Source organism: Chlorocebus sabaeus, chromosome X, assembly GCF_047675955.1.
Source record: "Chlorocebus sabaeus isolate Y175 chromosome X, mChlSab1.0.hap1, whole genome shotgun sequence".
In the NCBI taxonomy this organism is placed as follows: Eukaryota; Metazoa; Chordata; class Mammalia; order Primates; family Cercopithecidae; genus Chlorocebus; species Chlorocebus sabaeus.
In genome coordinates this window covers 99197250-99203734 of record NC_132933.1, presented here as the reverse complement: position 1 = coordinate 99203734, position 6485 = coordinate 99197250, and the positions used below count along the sequence as shown (strand labels likewise).

Below are 6485 nucleotides of genomic sequence, written 5' to 3'. Positions count from 1 at the left end.
ATGGATATTGGCCCATAGCTTTCTTTTTTTGTTGTGTTTATGCCTGATTTTTGAATTAGAGTAATGCTAGTCTCATAGAATAAATTCTGTTTAACACTTTAAGAATCATTTGAGAAGAACTGGTATTACTTCTTTATATGTTTGGTAGAATGTGGCAGTGAAGCTATTCAGACCTAGGATTTTCTTTCTTAGAAGACTTTTTATTACTGATGTAATCTCATTGCTCATTATTGGTATGTTCAGGTTGTTTCTTCTTGACTCAATCTTGGTAGGTCATTTGTGTCCAGATATTTATCCATTTCTTCTAGGATTTTCAGTTTGTTAGCATATAGTTGTTCATAATAGACTCTATGATGTTTCATATTTCTGTAGTATCCATTGTAATGTCTCCTTTTTGTTTCTGATTTTGTTTATTTAGGTTTTTTTTTTTTTTTTTTTTTTTTTTTTTTTTTTTTTTGGAGACGGAGTCTCGCTCTGTCACCCAGGCTGGAGTGCAGTGGCCGGATCTTAGCTCACTGCAAGCTCCGCCTCCTGGGTTTTCGCCATTCTCCTGCCTCAGCCTCCTGAGTAGCTGGGACTACAGGCACCCGCCACCTCGCCCGGCTAGTTTTTTTTGTATTTTTTTTTTTAGTAGAGATGGGGTTTCACTGTGTTAGCCAGGATGGTCTCGATCTCCTGACCTCGTGATCCACCCGTCTCGGCCTCCCAAAGTGCTGGGATTACAGGCTTGAGCCACCGCGCCCGACCTATTTAGGTCTTTTTTTTTTTTTTTTTTTTTTTGGTTAGTCTAGCTGGCAGTTTATCAATTTTGTTTATCTTCTCAAAAACACTTTTTGAATTAGGAGGGCAGAGGAAGACCATTTCTTCCCCCGACCCCAACTGGAACACCAAATTTTAACAATTATCTACATATAGAAAAGCACCATCACAAGAACAAAAAATCAGGTGAGCAATCACAGTACCTGGATTTAGCTTCATATCTCTGAAAGAGGCATTGAGGAGGGCAGGAGAGACAGTCTGGAATTGCCAACACCACACCTCTCCCATCCTCTGGCAGTGTGTGTGTGGTGCAGAGAGAGAATCTGTGTACTTTGGAGAGGGAGAGTGCAGCAGACTGGGACGACTTTACATTGAACTCAGTGCTGCCCTGCTGTAGCAGAGAATAAAGCTGTGCTAGGCTCAGCCAGCACCTGTGTATGGAGGAAGCGTTTGGACCAGAGGGAAGTCAGCCATCTGAGCAGTCAGAACTTGAGTTTCTCAGCAAGCCTCACCACCATGGCTGAAGTGCTCTGGGGTCCTAGGTAAACTTGAAATGAGGTCTAGGACACAGGAACTGCCATTCCTAGGCAAATCCTAGTGTCTGGCTGGGCTTAGAGCCAGTGGACTAGGGAGACACCACCTGGGGTAGCTAAGGGAGTGCTTGTGCCCTTCCTCCCCCAACCCTAGGCAGTGCAGCTCAAGGCAATGAAAGTGACTCCCTCCTTCTGTTTAAGGAGAGGAGACTGAAGAGTAAGCAAGACTTTGTCTTGCATCTTGGATACCAGCTCAGCCACAGTAGGACAGGGCATTGGACAGAGTTGTGAGGCCCCCATTCTAGGCCCTAACTCCTGAATGACATTTCTAGATACATACTGGGCCAAAAGGGAACCCAATGCCTTGAAGGGAAGGACCCAGTCCTGGCAGGATTCATCATGTGCTGACTAAAGAGCCCTTAGGCCCTGAATAACCAGCACTAATATGCAGGGAGTATGCTGTGGGCCTTGAGCTCTGAGTGTACTGGCTTCAGGTGTGACCCAGCACATTCCCAGCTGTGAAGGCTAAGGTGAAAGACTCCTTCTGTTTGAGAAAAGCAGAGGGAAAAGTAAAGGAGACTTTGCCTTAAACTTTAGGTTAGATATCAGCTTAGCTACAATGAGGTAGAACAACACGCAGACTCTTGGGTTCCCTGAGTCCAGGCCTAGGCTCTTGGACAGCATTTCTGGACCTGCCCTGGGCCAGAAGGGAGCCCAATGCTTGAAGGGTGAGACCCAGGCCAGGCAGCATTCACCAAAAGCTGACAGAAGAGCCCTTGGGCTTTAATTGAATACCAGTCAAAATGGCTATTATTAAAAGGTCAAAGGCTGGGCGTGGTGGCTCACACCTGTAATCCCCACACTTTGGGAGGCTGAGGCGTGCAATCACCTGAGATCGGGAGTCCCAGACCAGCCTGACCAACATGGAGAAACCCCGTCTCTACTAAAATTATAAAATTAGCTGGATGTGGTGGCACATGCCTGCAATCCCAGATACTCGGGAGACTGAGGCAAGAGAATGGCTTGAACTTGGTAGGCGGAGGTTGCAGTGAGCCAAGATCGCACCATTGCACTCCAGCCTGGGCGACAAGAGCGAAACTCCGTCTCAAAAAAAAACTTCTGCATAGCAGAAGGAAACAATCAAGAAAGTGAAGAGACAAGACACAGAATGGAAAAAATACATTTGCTAAATACCCATCTGACAAGGGATTGATTAATAACCAGAATAAATAAGGAGCTCAAACAACTGTATTGGAAAAAAATCTAATACTCCAATCAAAAAATGGGCAAAATATTTGAATAGGCATTTCTCAAAAGAAGACATACAAATGACAAACAGGCATATGAAAAGGTGCTCAGGCCGGGCGCTGTGGCTCAAGCCTGTAATCCCAGCACTTTGGGAGGCTGAGACGGGCGGATCACGAGGTCAGGAGATCGAGACCATCCTGGCTAACACGGTGAAACCCTGTCTCTACTAAAAAGTACAAAAAACTAGCCGGGCGAGGTGGTGGGCGCCTGTAGTCCCAGCTACTCCGGAGGCTGAGGCAGGAGAATGGCTTAAACCCGGGAGGCAGAGCTTGCAGTGAGCTGAGATCCGGCCACTGCACTCCAGCCTGGGTGACAGAGCCAGACTCCGTCTCAAAAAAAAAAAAAAAAAAGAAAAGGTGCTCAATATCACTGACCATCAGAAAAATACAAATCAAAACTATAGTGAGATATTATCTTACTTCAGTTAAAATGGCTTTTACTGTAATCCCAGCACTTTGGGAGGCCGAGACCGGTGGATCACGAGGTCAGGAGATCGAGACCATCCTGGCTAACATGGTGAAACCCCGTCTCTACTAAAAAAAATACAAAAAACTAGCCGGGCGAGGTGGCGGGCGCCTGTAGTCCCAGCTACTCTGGAGGCTGAGGCAGGAGAATGGCGTAAACCCGGGAGGCGGAGCTTGCAGTGAGCTGAGATAGGGCCACTGCACTCCAGCCTGGGCGACAGAGTGAGACTCTGTCTCAAAAAAAAAAACAAAAAAAACAAAAACAAAAAAAAATGACTTTTACCCAGGCGGAACCAAGACTGCTATGGTTGCTGTTTGCGGTGGTCTAGGGAGGAAGAAGTTGACACACCTGGTAACGGCTGCTGTCAGACTTACACATCCCGGGACTCCCACGGTGCTTTTGAGAAGGGGTTGTTCACAATATAAACAGGTATCCAGCAATGAGGACCTGCCCACTCCAATGGAAAACCCTTATAAAGAACCTCTTAAGAAATGTATCTTGTGTGGAAAGCATGTAAATTATAAGAATGCACAGCTTTTGTCCCAGTTTGTTTCTCCATTTACTGAATGTATTTATGGAGGCACATTACAGGTCTTTGTGGGAAGAAAGAGAAAGAAATAACAAAAGCAATCAAGAGAGCTCAAATAATGGGGTTTATGCCAGTTACATACAAAGATCCTGCATATCTCAAGGACCCTAGAGTTTGTAACATCAGATATCAGGAATAAATTCTATCACGTTACCACCAATAAACTTATTTTACAGTAAAAAAAAAAAAAAAACATGACTTTTACCCAAAAGTCAGGCAATAACAAATGGTGGTGAGGATGTGGAGAAAAGGGAACACTAATACACTGTTGGTGGGAATGTAAATTAGTACAACCACTAAGGAGAATAGTTTGGAGGTTTTTCGATAAAACTAAAAATGGAACTGCCGTATGATCCAGCAATCTTACTGCTGGGTCTATACCCAAAAGAAAGGAAATCAGTATATCAAAGAGTTATGTGCACTCTCATGCTTGTTGCAGCACTGTCTACAATAGCTAAGATTTGGAAACAACCTAAGTATCCATCAACAGATGAATGGATAAAGAAAATGTGAGCCGGGCGCTGTGGCTCATGCCTGTAATCCTAGCACTTTGGGAGGCTAAGGTGGGCGGATCACCTGAGGTCAGGGGTTTGGGGCCAGCCTGGCCAACATGGTGAAACCCAGTCTCTACTGAAAATATAAAAATTAGCCGGACGTGGTGGCGGGCGCCTGTAATCCCTGCTACTCGGGAGGCTGAAGCAGGAGAATTGCTTGAACCCGGGAAGCAGAGGTTGCAGTGAGCAGAGATCGAGCCACTGCACTCCAGACTGGGCAACAGAGTGAGACTCAGGATCAAACAAAAAAAAGAAAATGTGGTACTTATACACAATGGAGTACTATTCAGCCATAAAAAGAATGAATTCCTTGAGACATAACTTTAGGTTGTTTATTTGTGATCATTCTTCTTTTTGTTTTTTTGTTTGTTTGTTTTGTTTTTTTTGAGACAGAGTTTTGCTCTTGTTGCCCAGGCTGGAGTGCAGTGGTGTCATCTCAGCTCACTGCAACCTCCCAGGTTCAAGCAATTCTCCTGCCTCAGCCTCCAGAGTAGCTGGGATTACAGGCATGTGCCACCACACCTGGCTAATTTTGTATTTTTAGTAGAGACAGGGTTTCTCCATGTTGGTCAGGCTGGTCTCGAACTCCCGACCTCAGGTGATCCGCCCGCCTTGGCCTCCCAAAGTGCTGGGATTACAGGCGTGAGCCACTGCACCTGGCCGATCATTCTTCTTTTTGACTGTAGGTGTTTATTGCTATAAAATTTCCTCTTTGCTGAATCCCATAAGTTTTGGTATGTTTTGTTTCCATTTTCGTTTGTCTCAAGATATTTTTAAATTTTGTCTTTAATTTATTTATTGACCAATTGGTTGTTTAGGAACATGTTGTTTAATTTTCATTTATTTGTGAATTTCCCAAAATTCTTTTTGTTATTTATTTCTAGTTTCATACCTTTCTGGTTGAAAAAGACACTTGATAGTATTTCAATCTAATTAAATTTGTTAAGACTTGTTTTGGCCAGGCACGGTGGCTCACACCTGTAATCCCAGCACTTTGGGAGGCTGAGGCGGGAGGATCACCTGAGGTCAGGAGTTCAAGACCAGCCTGACCAACATGGAGAAACCCCATCTCTACTAAAAATACAAAAATTAGCTGGGTGTAGTGGCGCATGCCTGTAATCCTAGCTACTCATGAGTCTGAGGCAGGAGAATCACTTGAATTCGGGAGGTGGAGGTTGCAGTGAGCCAAGATCATGCCATTGCACTCCAGCCTGGGCAACAAGAGCGAAACTCTGTCTCAAAAAAAAAAAAAAAAAAAAAAAAAAAGACTTGTTTTGTGACCTAACATATGCTGTACCCTGGAGAATGTTTCGTGTGCTCTTGAGAAGAATGTGTATTCTGTTGCCATTGAATGGAATGTTTTTTATATGTCTGCTATGTCCATTTGGTCTAAAGTGTATTTCAAGTATAATATTCCCTTATTAATTTCCTGACTTGATGATCTGTCCATTGTTGAAAGTAGGGTATTTAAGTTTCCTAATATTATTATATTACAGTCTGTGTTTGAATCTATTAACATTTGCTTTATATATATAGGTGCTCCAATATTGTATGCATATATATTTATAATTGTTATATCTTCTTGATAAATTGTTTGCTTTATCATTATATAATGACACTCTTAGTCTCTGTATTAGTCCATTCTCACATTGCTATACAGAAATACCTAAGATGGGTAATTATAAAGAAAAGAGGTTTAATTGGCTCACAATTCTGCAGGCTGTACAGGATGCATGCTGCTGGCATCTGCTTGGCTTCTGGGGAGACCTCAGGAAACTTACAATCATGGCAAAAGGCTAAGGAAGAGCAGTAATGTCACATGGCCAGAGCAGGAGCAAGAGAGAAAGGGCCAGAGATGCCACACACTTTTAAACAACCAGATCTCACGAGAACCCACTCACTATCACAAGGACAGTATCAAGGTGGATGGTGCAAAACCATTCATGAGAAATCCTCTGCCATGATCCAAAAACCTCCCATTAGGCCAACATTAGGGATTACAATTCAACATGAGATTTGGTGGGGACACAGATCCAAACCATATCAGTCTTGTTTTAGTTTTTGACCTAAAGTTTATTTTGTCTTAAATAAGTATCACTACCCCTGTTCTCTTTTGGTTTTCATTTGCATCCCATCCTTTCACTTTCAATCCATGTGTGACCTTAAAGGTTAAGTGAGTCTCTTCTAGGGAGCACATAGTTGAGTCTTGTTTTTTATTCATTCAGTCACTCTATGCCTTTTGATTGGAGAATTTAATCAAGATAATTATAGATAGAT

The 6485-nt window shown here is 43.3% G+C and overlaps 1 pseudogene; it reads left to right on the top strand.

Moving 5' to 3' along the window:
- Positions 1-3087: 3087 nt before the first annotated feature.
- Positions 3088-3793, top strand: LOC103232020 (small ribosomal subunit protein bS18m pseudogene; annotated as a pseudogene).
- The last annotated feature ends 2692 nt before the right edge of the window (positions 3794-6485 follow it).